We start from the raw sequence: 24,287 nt of genomic DNA on the forward strand, positions 1-24,287 counted from the left end.
AGAAATAGGAGTTCCCGTTGTGGCTCAGTGGTTAATGAATCCGACCAGGAACCATGAGATTGCGGGTCGATTTCTGGGCTTGCTCAGTGCATTAAGGATCCGGCGTTGCCATGAACTGTGGTGTAAGTTGCAGACATGGCTTGGATCCCGCGTTGCTGTGGCTCTGGTGTAGGCCAGCGGCTACAGCTCCAATTAGACCCCTAGCCTGGGAACCTCCATATGCCGTGGGAACGGCCCAAAAAATGGTAAAAAGACAAAAAAAAAAAAAAAAAAAAAAAAAAAAAAAAGAAAGAAAATTGGCCTAATGTAGTTCTCGTATAATCAACATCCTAAAGCTCTGACTATTTATTGTTTATTTCTAGCATAAGATCATAATATTTTCTGGTTACTTCTTTCTTATAGCAGTTTTTAATTTGGAAATAATATTCAACTCCCTGCTTGCATTTCTTATTAACAATATTCATTTTTTGATTCCATAATAACTATTGTTGTCAAGGCTGCATATTGTGATGATGTGGGCTGTGCTCAATTCTAGGTCAGTAAACAGACATTTTTAATCTTTATTTTTATACTGCAATTTTGCCTCAATTTTCTATTATGTGTATATATAAGTATATATTATACTTTACTATATTTCATTAAAACTTGGATATTAGGACAGAGTGAAATTTCTTAAAACATACCCGAAGGTAGCAAATTGACAAAAACTTGGCATGTTTTAGACAAATTCAACATTGTATGTGTGTGTGTAATAGTGATAATCTTAATTTTTGTTATTTGTCTTTATTTCCCCTTTTTATCTTCAAAAAGTATAATCTAATGTTTGCAGTTACATCCTCTTTGGTTAAGAAAGCTTTGTTAATTACAACTGATTTTCCTGGTTAGTGTAAATGCAGATAATTTGATAACTGACAGTGTTATGAAAATGGAGATTGGATTTTCTATGTAAGTATCTTTCGGTGGCTAAAATTAAAAAGAACTAGACTTACTGCCAATTTTCATAGATTTTGTGGTTTAATGCACTGAACATATTTTAGGGAGAAATGTTATGTACAACTATTTATATGTGCTAACAAATAAATGGATAAATTATAAGGATTTGAAGTCTTTAACTTAGTGTTTGGCTATAAGAAAGCATGAGAACAACATTAGTATATTCAGAAAATTGCATAATTTCTTACTTTCTATTGCAGTATATTTGATATATCACATTAACAGAAATAGAAGGAATTATCTGAAAAGAAAAAAATAAAGTTCTAGGTTTTCAAAGAGATTTCTGTTGTTATGTGGAAATTTTATAGTCATTATAATCTATGAACGTGCTTATTAACGACTATAAAACTTGACATACGAGGAGAAGATTTTGTTCCATGGTGATATATATGACATGACAGAAGGAAAATGTGTCTTTTTTGGAGTTAAAATAATTTCATAGCTTTAGTGATATTTTATGATTCTACTCTCAATTAAGTTAATATAAAGATTTTATGCTTTATTTCCAGTAAGTATACTTTCCTGTAGAGTTTACATAAGTTTAGTATATGCTAAAGTTTAGTATATGTTAAAGTTTATTTTAGGCAGAGCCAATATTTTCAAATATCACCCTTATCCATAGGTAAGCTTACTCATTGTTTTGATGATAATATATTGTGTTTTATTTCACTTGATATTTTCTCTTTACAAACCAGAGTTTTAATAATTTATATGTTTAAATTACAAAATAATCCATGTCAAAATTAGTTTGTAAATGCATCTGGGTTGGAAAGAATGTGGTTACAGTATAATCCTCACCAAGTACAAAGTTTTCAGCAACTGGTTCATTTGTAGTGTGTAGTACACATAACAAATGATCCAGAGATTTATACTGAATAAATAAATATATAGGACTAAATGGTAATTAGAATAAAAATTTTCTAAGAGAGATTTTCTTAGTGTTATATGGTAGTCTATGAATATAATTAGCAAGTATAATTATTTAAAATAATTATGTTGAAGAAATGATGATTGACATCACAATTCTGTATTATATTTATCAACAATAAAAAAGATAAATGTAAGCACCAATTGTAAATTGCAAAATTTTAGTGGACCAACTGCAATTTTGACAGTTAAAGAAATGTTCCATGCAGCTTGCTTTTCATGACTCTGAACTCCCAAATATTGCATTACCACAAATTATTTGAAATTTTTACCCCCCAAAAAATTATCATTTACTCTAGCGATACTCTATAGAATTGAAAAGGAGGCACACCACTCAAGGCAGAGTAAGACATACCCATTATAACTCATTATCAGTGACTATTTCACACCATTCTAAACCTCAGAGCAGGGTTTAAAAGGAGTTCATCATTGGGAGAAATACAGAAAGTATAAGGACTGCCAAGAAATTTGAACAATGAGAACCAAGAAAAGAAAAAAAAATACTACTTTGTTCACAAAGTAGCCTTGGACAACTTGCTCCCTTGGGATAATTGTGTTTTGCTTTGTTTCTATCTTCTATCCTCTGTGAAATCTGTAAACTTTTAATACAGAAATACTCATTACAAATTCTTGCTGAAGAATCACAGCATTAGAACAATAAATCCCAACTCATCATGTCAGTCTCTCATTCAAAAATGTTCAGTTTCACAATCTTTTGCATTAAATCTAAACTTATTTGGCACAGAGAATGCTACGCAATATTCTGTGATAATCTCTGTGGGAAAAGAATCTGAACGACAATGGATGCGTGGCTGAGTCACTTTGTTGTACAGTAGAAATTATCACAACATTGTAAATCAACTATACCTCAATAACACTTTAAAAAAAGAAAAATCAACAAATGGTGGAGGAAGTGACAATACGTGACTTCATCAAATAAAGTAGAAAAATCAGATTAAACAAAAAATTATGTTATCCTCTATGTGTTGTCATTGACATATGCTTTAAAGCTTACTAACAAATTTCTTTCAAAATAAATGCCACAATTCATTTTTTCCTTAATAAAGAAAATAGCTAATTTTTTTGAGCAGTAAAATTTGTCAGTCACTATTGCAATGTATTTTATTTAATATCCACAAAAGTCTTATGAGGTAGCTACTGTTATTATCCCCATCTGGCAGCTAAAGAAATCTGGCTCAGAAGTTAATTAACTTGCCCAGAGATTAGTTGAGCTTTTGGTACTGGCGTGAGTCTCAAAAATCAGAAAATAACATTCTCATGTGCCTCCGTAAACATTCTCCACCTACAACACAAAAGATATAAATGATATCCTGGAGGAAGCAAACAAACAGATCTCCCCAGTTTTGTTCTGAAGACACTGGAAAAATATTTTCCAGCTTTTTTGTTTGCTTGGTTACATTTATATAAAGTTCTGATTGCCAGTTGCTCAGATAATGAGTGACAAGGCGCAATTCTTTAAAGCATTAAACTTCCTTAAACCTAAGGCTAAGTCTTGAATATATTATCAAATTCTTTAATATTCTGATAGCTAACAGAATGACTGCTGCATATTTGGCATGCTTTGTTTTTGTTTTTTTTTTTTGTCCTAAATTTCTTTTGTTTTGCACTTTATTTTTCATTGCAGATTTATTTGACAATGTACAATAAATTTTGTAAACTTGCATCAAGTTTATGAATTAAGAACCATTTAAAAAGCAAACACGGATTTTTGTTCGTACAGTTTCTTTCCCTTGAATAGAGTCCTCCTCAATCTCCAACTGAAATCCTCAGACCTTTCAGGGCCTAGTTTAAATTCCACCTCCTTTATGAAACATTAAGGAATAAATATCTCCATTAATATAAATCTATATTGATAAGTGGATCATATTTCTTATCTCCTCAAAACCCCACTCCAATGTTTTGTTGAATTTCTTTTATCTCAAAATTAACTGAAAGCTGAAAAACAACTGTGTATTGTGATTATTGCCCTTCCCATTGTGATAGTCGATATCAAGTTTTGTCTCATTGTCTAAATGCTAGACCAGTGCCTTTTTGCCAGAGAATATCTACTGAAAAAAATTAACATATAAATTTATATGGGAATAATAAACAAAGAAGAAACATTTGGTGGATGTCAACTAGTCAAGCAAATAGTCTTCTCTCTAGCTCTCTCTTTTATAAAAATAACTTCTCAGTTGTAAATTGAGAATATATCATGAGCAGAACATATTGCTCATGAATGATTTCTCCAAAATTCAGAAATTGAGATATTGAATCATTTTGTAACAGCTATTGTATTGCTGCCAAAAGCAGGAAAGAATGGTGAATCTTAAGCCTCTGCCATGTGAATATGTGCTCTGTAATCATAATCCTTTACACACTCAGCCTAAAACCTTCGATTCCTCTCCATGCCTATTTAAGGAAACTCTACCCACCCTCACCTGGTCCTAAAAACCTTTTCCTAACTTTGCATTTTCAGCTTCATCATTTATCACATTTTACCTTGTTTCTAATTCTCAAGCTGCCTTAGACCCCACTCGGATTTCTTCTGCTTAAATTATATTGTTCTCCAAATTGTAACTCATCTTTCAAGCTGCAGCTCAATGGTTTTACCATGATTCCTCAGTTGTGAATTATTTACTCTCCAGTGTTTACTTACACTATTACAGCATGTGTGGTATAATTTGTTGGGTAGAATTGCCTTCTTCACCTATCAGATCATAACATTTTAAAGGGTAAGAACAAATGCACCTAAGCTCCACAAAAGTAGGATGTATTTCACTCATTTTGTTCACCGCTAGTAGTCTTACGACATCATAGGTCCTGAATTTCTTAATGAATATTTTGCAATCTTCCAAAATCTGTCATGTACAACATAATTGTTTATTTCAAATAAATAAATTTTCTAAACAGAAAATTCTAACTAAAAGTGTTCACTGTTGAATTTATATATGTGAAATAAAGAAATGGCCATAAATAATCACTGCAAATGTGGTATGTAAATAGCTGTAATGTCAAGTATTCTTCTAAGCGTGATATAGGTTTTAATGCATTTATTCCTCACAATGAAACTCTAAGTAAAAATAATAATATTATCTTAACCATCTTTTCTGCTGAGGAAACAAGTACAGAGAGGCTGATTATTATCTTTAAATCACATAGCTATTAAGTAATAGAGCCTGGATAAAGCCCTAGAAATTTAACTTTGGAATCTGGAGTCTGTCTTTTTAATTTTTATGCCATAGTATCTTACTTTTCCAACTTAAGGCTTGCAAAAGAGGGTTGGAAGATACAAATTAAAATGTTCGACCATCAGCTCTTCACTAAATATATGGTTCGATATAACTCTTTGGTGACTGATTTAGAAAGTGAGCCAAAGTGGAACTTTAAAATAATGCTTCATCTTGTAATGAGGACATATTGACATGCATTTCTTTTGGAAAGAGGAGAAATGTCACAGAAATAAATGGAGTTGTGGGTAAAATTTAAATTCTGTGTGATTTAATTTAATTTTAATTTCACCTTCTACTCCCTTTTCTATGTTTGCGCTGCAAGGTTTTCCCAGAAGGTAAAAAGCCTACTTCGTTATATTCTAAAAAGCTTAAGTGTCTGGCACAGTTTGGACTGTGCTCTTCAGTGTGTGTTTTCAGTATTTTTTTTCCACATTGGACAATTTGGCATAATTATAGGGATCATTTTTATGCAAGTCATCTTCAGTAAGTACCTAAGTGAGTTTTATTTACTTATCTCATTCACTATATTTCTAAGAAAACATGTTTTCAATTCTTCCAAGGAATAATATACTGAAATATTTTAAAAATGGTTTCTTAGAGAGCTTCAGAGGTGCAATTAATTTCCATACTTTATAAGTGAATATTCAATAATTCCATGGAAAAATAATTTAGTATGGCCATTATGTTTCAGGTACTTTTCTAAGCATTTAACTCTGATGCCAAACAAAAAATATCCTCTTGGACTGGTTAGAGATAGATTTATCCATGGCAACAGCATGGAAAAATTTACAAAGTCCTGATTTGTAATGTTTTCTAATTTTCTTGGCATATAAACATCTAGCAATATTGATTTCAAGTTTCCAACAAAGAAATGTGGTAATACAATGGAATATTATTGACATAAAAAAGAATGCAATAATGCCATTTGCAGCAACAAGGATGCATCTAGAGGTTATTATACTAAGTGAAGTCAGATAAAGAAAAACAAGCATCATATGATATCACATGTGGAATCTAAAAAATACAAGTGAACTTATTTACAAAGTAGAAACAGACTCACAGATTTGAAAATAATCTTATGGTTACTAATGGGGAGAGACTGGGAAGGGATGGACTGGGGGTTTGGAATTGGCATATGCTTACTACTGGATATGGAATATATGGTCAACAGGGACCTGCTTTATAGCTCAGAGAACCTACTTGATATTCTGTAATAACCTATACAGGAAAATAATCTAAAAATCTGGACATGTGTATACCTATAACTGAATTACTTTGTGGCACAGCAGAAATTATTACAACATTGTAAATCAATAAAACTTCAAGAAAAGTATTCAACTCAAAAAATCAATAAAAGTTCAATAAAACTTTTAAAAAAAGCACATGCCCTATTTAGGGGCAATGGCAATCGCTAAAAACAAATACATAATAAGAGGATACAGAGAAGGGAAAGAAGACTAAAAAAGAGATGTCAGCAATAAAAACATGAATAACAGGAGAGTGTAATGACACAAAAGTCAGGGGGAAAGTGTTTTGAAGGTGCTTCCTATCAAGAAGGCATGGATACATGTTGAGGGATAATACAAATAAACAGGAGAGGATCAGGGTGTCTTAGTGATAGGAAACCAGGTAAGTTAATAAATACCAATATGTTCTTCAGTTACTGAGAGCAGAAACCTGGCTATTGCATGTGTAGCATCCGGCACTGTGTATTACACTGGGTTGAAGCTCAGTGCATGTCTGCAATGACATATGAATGAACGCTTTTTTTTTTTTTTACTCAATATCTTTCATCCTAAAGCCCATGTGATGAATTTCTCTTAAGGTTTAGTGGTGATAATTTCAAGAAAGTAAGGGAGTTGGTTATAAAACCTTGAGCTTCATTACACCATGGACTTCACTATATAATGTGAACTTTCTTCTTAGAGCTTAAAACGTCACCTCTTTCATTTTAGAATCCATTTCACTCTCTTCAATCACAGAGAAAACAGTATACTTCTTTTTAAGGCTAGTGAACAGAGGTAGATTGAGAAAGACATGGGTTTGATTCTCAGATTTCCTACCTTTACTTGCTATGAGATCTTAGCATGTTCTTTAGTAATTCTGTATCTCACCTCTGTAATAATAATAATAATAATAATAATAATAAGAAGAAGAAGAAGAAGAAGAAGAAGAAGAAGAAGAAGAAGAAGAAGAAGAGGAAGAGGAAGAAGAGGAGGAGGAAGAAGAAGAAAGAAGTGGTTCTATTAAGGAGATTTAGATGATATAATTCAAGTAAAAACTGGAATTTAAAGTATTGTAGGCATTTCCATTTCATACATAGTAGTTGCCATTTGGCATACAGTAAGAGATCAATAATATACTTATTAAATAAAAGCACAAAAATGAAGATGAACAATTCTGGTTTTGCTCAGATTGCATGCCCTAAACACCTTCTCAAATTTCTATTTCTTTCCTGACATACATTACTAATTTACATTGTATACACTTAATAAACATTTTAATAATTTCCATGGTGCCTTGATTATAAATACTCACCTAAAAGAACAAGGGTTGATTTTTTTCAAAAGAATGGGAATTTAGAAGGTATGTATTTTGGCACTTAATTTTTTCAATTAGTCTTCACAATCTCAGTCTTTTAAAGACAAAGATGATAGTGTTAAGAAAAGGGGGAAAATGTATCCTATTGTAATTCATTGAAGGGGATGTTACTATTTCCAAAATAATCTCTAAACAAATTAGGTTACAGTATAAAATAGAAAATCTCTGTGTTCACAAAAAGGGAAAGAAGGCAAGACGCCAATAGAGTGCATTCATTTGTTACTTTCTGTGAGAAAAAAAAAAGCAAAACAAGACAAAAATGCAAATAAAAATTCATTAATTGAGTGAAGGAGAGTAACTGACATTCTTCAACACCAATGATATATATGAATATATGTGTGTGCTTGTGTGTTTCTATTTATTATGTTATATAGTACCAATTTACATAGCACTCTTTATATGTCATCCAAGGAGTTCCTGCTGTGGTGCAGTGTGTTAAGATCTGGCCTTATCTCTGTGGCAGCTCAAGTTTAATCCCTGGCCCAGAGCACAGTGAGTTAAGGATCTGGTGTTGCTACAGCTATGGCTCAGATTTCATCCCTGTCCCAGGAATTTCCATATGCCACTGGTGCAGCTAATATATATATATATAACATGTATTTCAAATTCCATGCAATGTTTATGAATACTTTAAAAAATATTACATTAAAAAAACACACACTCATACATAAACACATGCACATATAATTGTCAGTCATTAGGTCAGGCACTGTGACACACTTAATAATTGTTATTTGTAACTATAAGCCAGTGAGACTGAGTCTACTCTTATTTCACAAATAAGCACACCAAGAATAAGAAAAGCGATATCAATAAAGTCACAGAGCTAGTCAGAAGCAGAGCCAAAACATGAACTTCATTTTTATCAGGTGCAATTACTGCAGTTAACCCTTATGCTATGAGAGTCACTTGTTCCTTCTACAAATATTTATTGAATACCTAGTATATGTGAGGCTTCATAGCAAATGCTGAAAATACAAATTCCAATAAAGTATGGAGTCTTCCTCCTTCATCAATATCACAGTCTAACAAGGAAAATAAATATGTTAACAAGGAAAACACCATAGTGTGAAATATATGATAATAGAGGCATGACTAGTTGTGTTAGGTAAGTGCCTAAAACTTTCAGAAAATGCTTCATCAAGAAAAGAACACATACTATTCCTGAGACAAGAGTAGACATTCACCAGACCCTAGAAAAGAGGAAGTATACTGAATCTGCAGGCTACCTAGGAATCTGCTGTGTTAGCTTGCTCAACACTTGGGGAAGTGTTTAGATACTGACAAAGGAGGGGGCATTTAGATGGTGGTGATGGATTCTAGAGGCTGATGGGGTCAGGCACAGAAAGTAGAAAAATGCAAGCCTAGGATATCAGCCTAATAAGTTGCTGTGAAGCTCTACTAACTTTGCTTTGAATTTAAAATCACTTTTCATCCCCACACCAAGGTCAGCAGACTAAAGCATCACTGGGACCGTGTTTTACCACATTTATCTCCTTCAAACTCAAAGGATGACCTGCTTTATATCTCACTTAGAATGCCCAGGGATGTCTGAATTGCCTATTACACCATGAGAAGAAGATGTTCTCACTTAGAAAATAATATAGAGCCAGGCTTTGAGAGCTATTTTCAAGATTTGTTATCTTAGGGAACATGACAGTCTAACAAAATTTGGTGACCAGGTAAAGAAGGAAGAAAAAACATCCAAACCCTGCAGAACACAAGCATGGCAATAAGGGAATTAATTCTCCATAATTTGTTTACTATTGATTAGTTCTTTTACAACAGCACCTGCAATACAATATTCAGGTACTGAAATAGCCAAGAATTAAGAACTCTAATTAGAAGTACCGTTGAGTCAGCAGTGAAACACACGGGGGGCAAGGTAAGCTAATAACAGGAACATTTTATTAAGGCATAAGTCACAGGTTGACCTGCTTCCAACTACACCCACAGCTAAGTGGTGCAGCAGCTAAAATCCTGACAAAGCAAGTCAAAGGACCATCTGATGGTCCTAAGCAGAGCTAATTCTTAAAAGAAGCACTTTTCAAAACAGCAATGCCCAGCATTCTTTGTAGAAACCTTCTTAAAGATGTTATCTCATAATAAGCAACTCTCAGTCCACTTAATTGATGATTTTCCATACGAACAAAGTTAGAGATAAATGAGACAAAACCGGCAATAAATTATAGGTGATATTTTATTTTTTGCAGAGCTATGTGAAAGAAAGGCCGAAAGAAATGTGATAGGATAAAAAGTAGATGGCTGTAAGGAAATGCAAGAATGAATGACAAAGCAAGAAAGAAAGATGAAGAAAGCAGATTCGAAATGTGAAAATTTTCTTTTAGTCTGTGGTGCCCTCAAGTAAATGTGTTTGTTGTTTGCAATATTACATTGGTCAGCTCCATCAATGTTTAAAGTGAGCTTACTGTAAATGAGAAGAAATCATTGAAGAAACTTTTTTCTCTAAATAAGTTTATTTATTTATGATCTTTGTTGCTCTCTCTTCTAAAATCATATTGACAGGAGAAAGCTTTATTTGGTATTGGTTTATTTTAAGTGGTGTCTGGATCATGCTGCCAGTTTCTCAATATGCTGTTAATTCATATTGGTAAGAGAAAACTAAATACAACCCAGATTTGCTGGGTTTTATTATCATTATTTTTAATATGTACAAAAAGCTTATATTCACAAGCCTTAGACTAAGTGTAACTGTATATATTTACTTACTTGACCTAATTATTCATATAAGCAAGTAATTTTTCCTATTATTTAACATCAAATTTTAGGATTTTATAGATGATATAATATAGTTCTTTTAATTTACACATAAAAGATGTGAGAATTTCAGTGCTATACTAGTCCAAGGTTAGCAGATCAATTAATGGCAAAATGTGTTAGGCAAAACGTATTTGGACTAGTTGTCTAGTATCCTCACCAGCATCACCTGTTATATTTTTTATTTTAGCATTGCATTAAATGTGAGTTACAGAAAATGAAGGAAGGCAGGTTGTGTGCTGATGTCTCAGTAACACAGCTGGGTTTCTTTTTCTCACATTTATTCTACCCTGAATTCTTCTAGATTACCTCCTCCCAAATTAAATTTTGAGGAATTTTGTCAATCAGGTTTAAGAGCTTTATAAATTTATTTACTGAATTTTGTCAGCATTATTTTTAACCTCTAAAACACTTCTGTCTGAAAATATCAAATATCTTCATGATATTATCTATATTGTACAAATTCACTGATGACTTTATAATTGTCTTTTTGGTTTGGTTTTTATTTTATTTTTATTAAAGTATAGTTGATTCACAGTGTTGTGTCAATTTCTGCTCTATAATATAGTGACTCAGTCATACATACATATACATTTTTTTTCTCATACTATCTTCCATTCTGTTCTATCCCAAGAGATGGGATATAGTCCCCTGAGCTGTACAGCAGGACCTCATTTCTTATCCTTTCTAAATGTAATAGTTTACATGGTTTCTAAAAGCATAGGTCAGTTTTTTAAGATGGATGGTAGAAGGCCAGTGTCTTAAAATAGTGAAAAGAGGTAAACATTTGTTCCTTTCGACAGGAAAAAATAAATACCTGGAGAAAAAAATTACAAGGTCATTAAAAGTCTTAGAGTGTGAGCTGGTCTAGAGGCAATTTCTATGAAAATAGTCTTTGTCTGAATAGACATTGGGCAATTAGGTCAATGTCTAATGTGAGAAATGTGATTTTTATTTTTAATATGAATCTTCCTTGTGGGTGGCTCAAAACACAGAGTGAGGAATCACATGATCCCCATGTAGTCATTTATATAAAGACGGCACTAGCCCAAGCAAGCTGCATTTTCCCCAAAGTGAAGATGGTAAGCCAAGAAGAGAATAAAGCAGAAAATGAATGGTGTAGTGTTATTGCATGTCTTACTTCCTACAATCAGCTTAATATTTCTCATTGTTGGTTCATAACTTCGGGAATTTTCTGGGTGAAATCTGAAACTAGCCACCATACGTGGAGGGCAAAGAGAGACAGAAGAGAAAGGCAAACCTCTCCAGATTTGTGGCAGGTTTAATAATCAAAGGGGCTTATACATACAAGGTTTGTCTTAGGCAGCTACAAGATGAGTAGATCTCCGTATCTTCCCACCAGAATCTAAAATTTATATGGAGACCTTAAGTGGGTTCAAGCACTCATTCAGTCCAGAGAGTCTCAACAAAATATTACTCTTTCAAGGCTGTGTTCTTTAAACAGCTCCTAGTATAAGAATGGTAGGCAGAGTATCTATTCCAAGGGTGGGAGCGAGGAGCCTCTGATTGCCTAGGTCCAGCTCATTGTTTAACCAGCAGTCACATCTTCTCAGTGACCTTCTCCAATTCTCATAGCTACTATGTGTCCCAACTTATTGTGCCACCAAGAAAGACTTTAGAATGTGATTGTTGTTGTCACTACAACAAATGATTGATTTGTTTCCATGGGTCACCCACACTACATTCAGATTCAATACCAGTATCATCAGATACATTCGACTTGAAGAAGAAAACCATTAGGCGCTGGATTCCAGTGATGAGGAACCATATTCTGAAATTGCCCTAAGGGCCTGAGAAGTACTTAAGCACTTACTGGAGCTATCTCTTTTAGCACAGCAGGAATTCTTGGTGCTTCCAGTATGCTCCTGTGATTTTTCTTTTAAAAATATGGAAAAGAAAAAGAAAACTTCCTCAGAAATCTCATGTACAAACTATGCAATGATCTAGGCCTGGAATTGGGTCTTAGAAGTAACCATATACAGGATTACTCATTTTTTTTTTAAATTATGAACACATTTACCAGAGACTTCATATTATTGTCTGAATGCTGCTGCGTGTACATGTGTGTGTGGGTGTGTATGCATTTCTTTCAGTTTAGAATTGTACCAGAGTGCCAAGTAATAGTTGAAAAAAAGTTATCTTGTGTATTTTACTAAAGATTACATTTCAGAATATGCTAATATAATAATTGCTAGTATTTTTGAGAGTCTGCTATTTGTTATCCACTGTCTTAAGCTATAGCTCAGGTAGAGATCTCTTTTAAAGCAATGAGATCTGCTGTAATATTGAATGTAAATTTGCTTTAAAATTCAAATTACAAAGCTTAAATTTACTAGAAAATATACAATATGACAAGCAATCCTTATGTATGTGTGTGTGTTTTCTAATGTGACCAGTGATGAAATTAATGACTTTTTTAAAATTTAATTTTAATTTATTTAACCATGCCCATAGTGTTGGAGGTTTATGGGCCAGGGATCAAACCTATGCCACAACAGCGACCCAATCCATAGCAGTGACAATGCCGGGTCCTTAAATCACTGAGCCACCATGGAACTCCAATTAATGCTTTTTAAAGAAGTTAGATATCTGATAAAACTCTTTTCAATGATATACCAAAAAGATACTTTTTAGAAATACATTATCTTGAAAATAAAATTTTAAATGCGATTATAAAGACTTTAAAAATAGAAAGTGGGGAGTGAAAGTTTACAAAGAAATACAAGAAGTTAAGTCAATCCATTAGAGGGGATGGGGATATAGAGTTAGTTCGGGCTGAAAAGGGACCATGAGATAATCGTCTTGCACTTTATGAAATTTTCTTAAAGCTGATACTCCACATGTAATAATTTTTCTCTTTATCACTTTATTGTCCCTTGATTTCCCCCCCCCCAAAGTATTTGATATTATCTGTATTCCTTTGGTTGGCGCTGCAAGCAATGACTTACAAATATATGAAAAACACAAATAAATTAGGGAGTCCCCACTGAGGTGCCGCGGAAGAATCTGACTAGTATCCATGAGGATGCGGGTTTGATCCTGGGCCTTGCCCAGCAGGTCAGAGATCTAATGTTGCCATGAACTGTAGTGTAAGTTGAAGACCTGGCTCAGATCCTGCGTTACTGTAGCTCGGGTGTAGGCTGGCAGGTATAGCCCCAATCTGACCCCTAGCCTGGGAATTTCCAGATGCTGTGGATGCAGCCCTTAAGGAAAAAAAGAAAGAGAGAGAGAGATAATTACATTTTTTCTAGAAAGAACTCTGACCAAAAAACTCTTTGCACCTTAATTCATCAAATAACAAAGGACTATTCTCAGCATTTCTTGGGCTAGAAAAATAAATTCTCCTGCCTTCAACAATTCTAGAAATTGTCATTACAGATTTGACCCTTCTAAAACCTACAACACAATACAGCCAGAAGATATACTCTTGTTGCCAAACAAAACTGCTATCAACATTGGATTACCAGAAAGGAAATAAGACTTTTGAAAAATCAAATTTTAATAAGAAAAATCAGAATGTGTGATTTTGCTTGAAGTTTTAAAATACAACCATACATACCCTGCGTAATAGTAATAATAAATTTGAAAATATTAATCATAAATTTGTATAGGTAAATACAAAAATTAAAAAAAAACAGAGAAACTAACAATCATTCAAGAAGGAGGTAAAGAAGAAGAGGAAGAGATGAGGAATTATTAAGCTCCAGTATTTAAAGAACCAATCCCCACTGAAGTCCATAGAAATATTAAGTTTAGGATTTTCTGATTGCGCCTCAGAGGTTTCCACTTAGACTTTACTTTGTACTTTATTATCTATCCTGGAAAAATGACCAAGGCCGCTTAGCAGCAGCATGGATATTTCAAAGATCATTTTGAAAAGGGCTCTATTTCACTAGACCCTATACTTATATAAAAAATCTTATGAGCCAGTGAATTATTTTCTGTAAGTTGACCCATGACTGTAAGATTGAGAAATATAAGATAAAAAGACAAATGCTACATAGTTTTACATTCTGATCTTTTCTCTATGTTTCTCATATTTCTCCTTCTCTGTGTAGCTATTTTCTGTTCTTTGTCTCACAAATTATTTTTCTATAGATCTTAAGATTCCTCTGACAGGTATAGTCACAGAGACATGTTGAAAGACTTGTTCTTGTTTTAAATGTCTGGTAGACAGCAAAAGAAAAGAATCAGTCATGGTCTAGTTAGGAATGACTGGAAGGGAAGAGAGAAAGGCACACATGGCAGCTGAGGGAGACACAGATGTGCTCAGATGATCATTGCATTGAAAGAATGTTGGATTGCTTGCCTTATTTTTTTTTAATTTAAATAAAATACCCTTTTAAAATAATACGATCCTTTATGATGAGCATAAAGCATCCTTCAGTTGATGTCTACTAAAAATGTGGACATCATAATCATGTACCTACATATTATATAATCCTCATAAAGTCTAGAGGAAAAGAAGAAACTTCTGATGGTTTGGTTTAAGCTAACATACATTTGACTAAGAGTTCAGTGGCAGATTTCCGGTGGGCATATAGACACATGATGTACCCTGAAATATACAGGAAGAAAAAGACATTGAGTAAACAGTCATAATTTATAAAGAGAAGTTCCTAGAATTTCTAGCAAGCCTACTTACAGGAGGATTTATCAAATGAGCATGGATTCTTTTGGCCAAATGTGATCCAATCTTTGGGATATTCATTATTTATTGAAATTCCTTTTCATGTAATATTTATTGCATTGCAGATCTTAAAGTAACTGTCATCTTTTTTATTGAAGAATTGTATTTCCTGGTGGCACAAAGGGTTTAGGGTCCAGCTTTATCGCTGCTGTGGCATGAGTTCAATCTCTGACTCAGGAACTTCTCCATGCAAGTGCTGCCAAAAATACCCCCAAAACACCAAACAAACAAACAAACAAACCCCCCCACAAAACTGTGTTTCCTAAATATTTTATCTCTATATTTTCTTTAATCAAACTTCATCAAATTTTGTATTGTTTCTCATTGCTTAACACCTACATAAATTTCTTGGGAAATCTTTATTTTATACTTCTTTGCAATTTTGTTTAAATTATTTGGTACAAATTGTAGTTCATCCTTTGATTTGGCAATAATTACTTGATTATGTTCAAATAAACTTGTCTAATTATTTTCTTACTTATGAATTAAATGGAACTATCTAGACTCAATTACAACTTGGAAATAATTCATTGACTTAAACAAAAATATAATAAATGAGTCTCATTTTCTACACATCATCTTTATTCACTTGGATTTTTCTATCTGTAAATAAAATTTAAATTTCTCTAGATGTCTAGAAATTATTATGTAATGGAGGAAAGCTGTTGTAATATCTTGTTTCATCATTTTTCATTACTTCTATCAGTTTAATTTCTCATGTTTTCCAACAGGTAAGTATATTCACAATAGCCTTTCAATAGTCCCTCCTTTTGTATCTAAAATGCAGCCTAGCCCTAGTTTTAGAGATTGTTGCAGAGATGAAAACCAGCAGCTAAAGTCAGCAGTTTTCCTTCATACTGGGGAAAAATTTGAACAATCGACAAGATATTTAGTGTTCTGGAAGGGGAATGGAGAGGGAGAAGGATATATAAGACAGAGGAAGACTCAAAGTGGGTAGGAACAGGATAATTTCAGGTACTGGAAAATTAAGATAATGTCCATAACAGAAGAAAACTAGATACTGCTTCCAAACATGATAAGAGTTACTAAAGATTTCAAAATGGTCCACTAGGTGTATGCACCGCCATCTCCTCCCTTTCCTAACTATGGAATTGCAGACAATATATAGGGTAAAATGTATTCCTGACCCAAAATTTACAAGAATTCTTGAGGGCATAGAAGGTGGGTCTAATCTATAAAAGATCAAACTCAAGAATAAAATGAGGCTAAGTGTGCAGCAAAATGTGATCCATGAGGGAACTCCATGCTCTCAGGTGATAGATAATAGAAGCACAGGAAGATTCAGGATTAAACCAAAATGTGATTACTAGGGGAAAGATCAGCTAAAGCAGAAAGTGAGGCCAACCTCTTTGCATCTGTCACTGATCGTTTGGATCAGTGGCAGCAGTAGAATTGTCATTTCTACATTGTTTCCAGACCTCTGGGACTGTGAAATCTGGCTGGAAGATCCCAAGAAGAGTAGGAATGCTCTGGGCTCAAAAGGGTATCTGTGGATATTTCAACTTACAGTATAATTTAACTTTTTATTCCCTCAAAAGACCAATAATATTTGCAAATTTAATAGGCACATATTGTTCTCTCCTTTGAGTGATCAACTTTAAACATTTTCTCATTATCCAACATAATTGTTTATATTCTATAATTGAAGTATTTTAATCCGTATATATTCTGCATTCTAATATATTGTTGTAGGTTTTCCAAACACTTCTCCCAGTCTTTCATCCATATATTACTATTTATTTTGGTATCTTTAAAATTATAAAAAATAAATTTTGGAAGATTCTTTGTGTCAGATTACATAAATGTGTTGTTAAGTAGTCTAAAGTAAGCACTAATTTAAAATATCTGGTATTAGATTTCTAAATTAAATCAACATGAGACTTGAACAACAAAAAGTAATTGGGGAAAAAAACTACAAATCTATTAATAAAGAAGAGACTAAAGCATAGCATAACTATAAAACAGAATGCTTTGATATAAAAGAAAAATTATATATACAAAGATAAGTAAGCAAATAGACTCGTAGGTAGATTGATAAATCAGTAGATTGAGATGTGTGTATGTGTGTTTATAAATAGCATTTTCATAATTTCAAGATGTATTCTACACTAAAGATCTCTATTTTTTCCTATAGAAGGAGAATTTGTTACGTATTAAGTAAAATTTAATTTCAAAAGTTAAAAGAAAAAGAATCTGATAATATGAATTTGGCTACTGTAGACTAGTAAATAACATCTTCAAAACTCCTTAATTTTCTGAATTTATACATTAGATCTTTTTTTTCCATGGACCTAAAGGATACCATTTTCTGCTGGTTTCTACTTTACATCTTTGCATTCTACTTTGTTTTTTCTTCTTTGGCAATTATTTTGTATTATCATTTAATCAAATGCTAGATTGTCTCATGGATTAATTTCTATCTTCATAAGAAAAAGGAAGTTTCTTAGGTTACCACATCCACCGTCATAGTTTTAGTACCATCTATACCCTAAATTTTTCAGAAATAATATTCCTAGCTCTAATATAATGAGGTTCTCTATATCTTTAAGATAAATTTTTTAACTTATATAATCTGTTCTGGAACAGAGGAAATGAGATTCACCAATTGCCTCAACATTCTCGTGGCCCTAGGGCTAATATCCTATGACTTTCCTTTGACCTGAGTTTGAAGCAACAGGGAGGACTTATCAAAGCTTCTTGCAAGACTATCACAAAGCAAAAGGCTGGCTGCCTCCAGGAGGCAAAATGCAAACTATATCATTTATGGTATTACATAGAGAGGATATTAAGGGGAAGGAGATACCCAGTCACAGTTTCATTTGAACTTACTTTGGTATTTGGTGGACAATTTTCTCCTCATAAGAAAGAAAAGAAATAAAATTTCTAAATAAAGATGGATTTCTTATATTTGAAAGTGGGGTTTACCTTTTTCTTTTCTTTTAAAATTTTTTTTTTATTTTTTGCTTTTTTGGACTGCACCCATGGCATATGGACGTTCCTAGGCTAGGGGTCGAATCAGAGCCACAGTTGCCAGCCTACATCACAGCCACAGCAACATGGGATCCAAGTCACATCTGAGACCTATACCAAAGCTCACAGCAATTCCAGATCCATGACCCATTGAGCAAGGCCAGGAATTGAACTTGCATTCTCATGGAACTAGTTGGATTCATTTCTGCTGTGCCACAAAGAGAACTCCCTACCCCTTCTTTATAATTAGGCAAGTTATCTTCTTATAAGAAATTCTTAGATCTTGGGTTAATGATTTAAGCCAACAGAAAATAATTATGGTTTGAAAATATCATGAAAAGGAAAAGAGGGAACAACAAAAAAAATATGGAAGTTTAAAAAGTTCCATGTAGAGATTTTCCTAAAGATTTCCAATTAAAAAAACTTTTTTGATCTCACATTTATCTGGGATATCAGAAAAATCAATCATCCTCTAAATACTGCATACATAAAATCTAAAAATCCCAGCCCTAATTCCAGAGCAATAAATATGCATATAGGACCTCTGGAATGGTTGGAATTCACTATGTTCACATGCAGCCAAGATTTTATTTATGCCCTAAAATAATTATAATATTATTCAAGTCCTCTGGGACAAGCTAACTCTGTGGAGATGTCTTTCCACAGTCAATTAAGGAGCAAGAGATGGTAGAAGACTCTACTGGTGATACAAAATCTATTCTTAAATGTGAAGAGTCACTCATACACAAGAAGTTATCACAACCAATGTGGGTAAAAATCTTTTAAGATGTTGTGCATTTTAACACAAAATTCTATGCTCTTTGGAGAACCATGTCCAGGTAACACCAGAACCTTTGCTGCAATCAGGATTAAGAGAAGCTAAACCCCTAGACATACTAAATAAAATTTGTTATAGGGATTTGACCTTATGTAATTGTAAGAGCTAAAAAGTCTCCGAGACAGTTTTCTATGTCTTTTGCTGGAGCTTGAAATTCTGGTGGCAGACAGATGGAAAACAGGATGGATGTAAGGTCAAGGCAATTAAGGACAAGATAGAACCCACAGCATGTGCTGATATGCAAAGAAATAGGCTGGAACCAATGCATATTCATCTTCTATGCCTGTGGTAATAAATTACTACAAATTTAATGGCTTAAAAAACATAAATGTATTATGATACTGTTCTGGAGGTCAGAAGTCTGAAATAGGTCTCACTGGAATAGCATCAAGGTCTTGTCAAAGACACCTTCCTTCCATTGGCTCTAGAGGGGAATCTGAATCCCTCCCTTTTCCACCTTCTAGAGGTCTCCTGCATTCTTTGACTCATGACCCTTTCCTCCATCTGAAAAGCCAACATCATAGCATCTCCAAATCTCTCTCTGAGCATGACTTCTGCTTCCACTGTCACATCACCTTGTCTGATTCTGACCCTCCTCTTTCCCTTTCACATAAGTTTTGTGATTATATCGAGGGTAATCCAGGATAAGTTTTATTTCAAGATTTTTAATTTAATTATATCTGCAAAAGTTATTTTATATTTAAGGTAATATATGGAAAAGTTTGGAGATTAGGGTGTGAACATCTTTGGGGGCATTATTCTGTCTACCCACAATATGCCAGTTCTTTTCCAACTTTGACACTATAATGGCTCTCATACGAAATAAGTTCTCTTTTCAGGGAGCTAATTCCACTTGGCCTAGATCAAAAAGCTAGAGGATACATAAGAAGATGGGGGAACTGTGGGGGGCATTCTACTGCCTCAAAGAAACATGGTGAGCCAGCAAATAAATAACATGTGTGATCAACAAAAGCTTCCCATGACTCTGCCCCAACCTTTAGAGCATAAGAGGCAGTAGTGCTGCTGCTTCTCAAGTTACATGCAAAAATGAGTATTGTACCTCTCAATCCAACAAGGGAATTTTTATCTGTGTTAAGTTGATATGTTCCAAAGCCATTACAGATGCTAACAAGTATGATGAGCTGCACTAAGTTGAGGATTACTAAACAAGTTCTCTTTGATGTCCTGCTCCTTAAAGGATGGACTATCTTTATAATGTAATATCAATCCCAGTCTTTAGTCAACCATCATCAGTAAATCATTTTTTTTTACTATAATTGAACAAATTGACTGTAATTTTGTTCATATGTATAGTATTTCTAAGGCCTCCTTGTATCCCAACATTTAATTCATAACATCTTACTAACAATTTAAGTTTCTTTGATCATCTAATAGTAAAAATCTACTGTAGCAGGATGGCCAAGATTTTTTTATGGGATGATTCAGGCCCCAAGAGAGCAAAAGCTGAAGCTGTAAAGCCACTTAAAGCCCAAGTATGGAATATGCAGAATATCTTTTCCAATACATTCTGCTCATTGAAACAAGCCATATGCCAGGAGGAGTGAGGGAGAAGACACAAGGGCATGAATTCACATAATGTTGTTATTGGAAGACTGGGGGGAAGGGACATTTGTAGTAATTTGACAAAAGTGTTCTGGTCATCAGACCTCGCATGTATACCTTCTCACTCTTATATAAAGTGTCATGAAGACTCAACTCTGCATTCTGATCCAAACTCTGTACTGCTGATATTCTGAATATTGCTGATATTCAAATTCTGACTCTAGGGCTGGATCCATTGCCTATGTGTGTTGTAAAGCCAGTTTCCAGAGGTTAGTAGCAGATTGGAGCAGATATCCAGAGCAGAGCAGAAAAAAAATAACTTTTGTGTGTCTGGAGGAGGCAAGGGGGGTGAGCTGGAGAAAGAAACAGAAAGAATCTGACATGGCTCCAGATGGCTTTCCAGTCCTCAGTCTTTCATGAAGTCCAGGGATAACTGCTAATTTGTTTTTCCGAGCTCAACATAAGGCATAACAATAGATCATCCAAACCTACATACCTGGAATGAATATTTCTTTTTTGAAGTCAAATATTATACAACTAACATTTGGATTACTGAATTTTTTTAGAATGAAGATCTATAAAATTTTACATAAATTATTACAATTTTTTGATTCATAAAAATTTCATTCCATCATGCACATGTACTCTGTATAATTTATTATATTCTAAAATGCTGTCTCTATACTTTCTCTTTGGAGTTGAATTCAAGTTTTGTTATGTTCTTATATTCATATTTTTTCTAAATGTTACATGATTATTTATACTCTTCCCTTACTTTACTCTCCTGTCTCATGTCTCAACACTTCCTATCAAGAACTCTATGCTTCTGCTTTCCTGTTTCACTGAAATTCCTTCTGAAGCATCATTTCTCCATTAACTTCAAACCTTGCCTACATTCTGACTCTACCTAGAGTACCTTTCTGCATCTCAACCTTCCCATGACTAACTCCAGTTCACATGCTTGCCATGCCCAACTCCATTTTCCACTCTTTTCAAGTGTAGTTACTACTCAATTTTCATGCCTAACTCCTTCTAAGACCTAGGAAAAAACTACCACTTATATGCAAACTTTATTGTAAGTGTGTTTTAGTATCTATATCTCCCACTAGAGCATAAACTCTTGAAAAAATGATCAAGCTTTAACACACATCAGTATACTTTAATGAATTTGTTTAAATTAATCTTATTTGCCCTTTCTTATTTGTAATCTTATGTTGATTTATAAAGTTGGTTCAGGATTCATAAATGCTCAGTTGAATATGTGTCCAATTTTGCTTTCAGTCTTTCTGAAGACAACTATAGTTTCCCATCCTTTATTAGTATTTAAATGTAAGAGACAAATATTATCAACTTATACAAGAAAATCAGAGACTGAAACACTTTGTTACATGATCTTAATCACGGCAGATTAACAACTAAACCCAACTTTCATTTCCTGTCTCCCAATTTTCTGGTATGTCTTGGTCAAGTTATCAACATTTATTTACTGTAATGTTGTTTTAATCTCTTTAATTAAATGTTTTCATGTATGCAATACTTCTATAATTTAATTATTCTTAATTTTATCATTTATTTCACTCTTAACTTTATATCTGCAACCTGATCTCTGTAGTTGACCACTACCACTAAACATCATTATTAAAATCAGTAATAGATGCATTTTTTAAGCCCCATGCAAAGATAAAATGCTTTTGATTTGTTCTTTATTATAATTATGATTCTTATTACTATCCTTTTGTAACTGTAGTCTCATAATCAATTCTTCTCTTTTTCATTCCTCAATTTCCACTTAGGAGAAATCAGAACAAATAATTTATATATTCCTTTATTAAAGTATTTACTTCTTTTATCAATATTAGCATTCCAAAAATATTAAATATATTTTGATCTCCATATCAGTCATATAATTCATCAGGATTGTTACATTTTGAAGAAGGCTTGAATCGTAGGAATGTAGTATATCATCAATGAATTGCGAAACTGGTAGAGAAATTCCCTATTGATAAGCTCTTCATATACAAAACCCATGTAATAAAACAAACCTATAAGCAAGGGAAAATAGATGGCAATGATATTTGCTTCCATAGTTTCTTTGGATTAAAAAATAACAGAGTTGTATAGATGGCCTTATAGGAATAAACTAATTCATGAGGAGCAGAGCTTTGCTATCTCACGGTCCAGCCTGTAAATTAAACTGGCTGTCTCACAAGATATAAAGATTCCATGTGTGTGTGTGTGTATATATATATGTGTGTGTGTGTGTGTATGTTTGTGTGTGTGTATACTTGCGTGTGTGTGTGTATAATTGTACATTAATATCGTAGTATATCTTTACTTCTGGAATAAAACAAATTAGGGTGTCAATTGTACACATTATTAAATTCTCATGGCATATTAGTTACCTATCACAGCATACCAAATTACTTCAAAAAGGGGCTTAAAGCAACAAAGATAATTCTAACGTGTGTTATCACAACAAAACTTCTTATCTAGATAGAGTCTTTAAGAGTACATATTTTTTTAAGTTATAGACCTCTGTTTCTCTCCTGGTCCATAGCACTTTACCTCAATTTAATAACAGCTACCTTGGGATCATCTCAAAGGGTTTGTCTGAGGTAGCAATATCATTAATCCAATTGTGGCTAGTCAGCTCACAGCTTCATAAAGTGAGACACCAGCTAAATCTACAGCTTCACAACTCTTTTAATTGCTTCAGTTTCTGGTACAGAATTCGTTGATTCATCAGAGACTTCATATCATGGTGCACTCAGTCAACTCCAATTGCCTGACACAGACAGAGAGCTTCCAATATAGCCAAACTTTTTACTCTACCTTCCTGGTTTATGGAGGGGCTGGCTAAAGACTAAGATTAACTTTCTCATAGAACTTGACTAAAAGTGGTAAGAAAGAACCAGTGCATACAGAATTTTTAAAAATTCTTGCTACCATTTCCTTTTCAACAAAATTGGCCTGACTTTTGGCCCTACTTTTTTCTCAAACTTTATATCTCTTAACATACCTAGCCGCAAATCTAGGAGATCCACTCTTGATTTCATCTAATAAAGTTCTGAGCTAAGAGTCAGTGGTTCTATTGTTAAGACAGAAAATACAGGGGGAAAAGCACAATGAGTATTAAGATAGACAATGTTTTCAACTGAATAGTACATGTAAATTAAAATATTTGAATAATTAAAATCCATGACTTTTTGCAGGTTGCCCCCACAAAAAGTGTATCTACATATAGAAGTTAATAAATGAAAAATTTATAAAGATAGGCATGGCAAAGATATAGAAATGTACATAGATATAGAAGTGCATATAGATAAATCAATGAAATGAACAAGAATAGGTGAGCAAAATTTAAAATAGAGCAGATATTATCTCTCTCCCTCAGAGAGTGCATAGACACTCTCTCAAGAAGTTGAGAGAAACTTTTTAATTCTCAGAACTTTTCAAAATTTTCTCTATATTTTCCAACGTCCCCTCAACATTTTTAGATCTCTTTACTAATATGACTGTCATTAAATAGAAACTCATTTTGGATCGTGACAGTGGCTTATGGATGGATGCCATGGAAGCAGAAACAGGAACACAGCAACTAATTAGAGAAATTATATCCTGTGTGTTGCCCGAAACCTCAAAAGATAATTTT

Source organism: Sus scrofa, chromosome 8 (genome assembly GCF_054392235.1).
Source record: "Sus scrofa isolate SSC_HxYL_T2T_F1_AM1 chromosome 8, Sscrofa_HxYL_maternal_Yorkshire_Landrace_v2.0, whole genome shotgun sequence".
NCBI lineage: Eukaryota > Metazoa > Chordata > Mammalia > Artiodactyla > Suidae > Sus > Sus scrofa.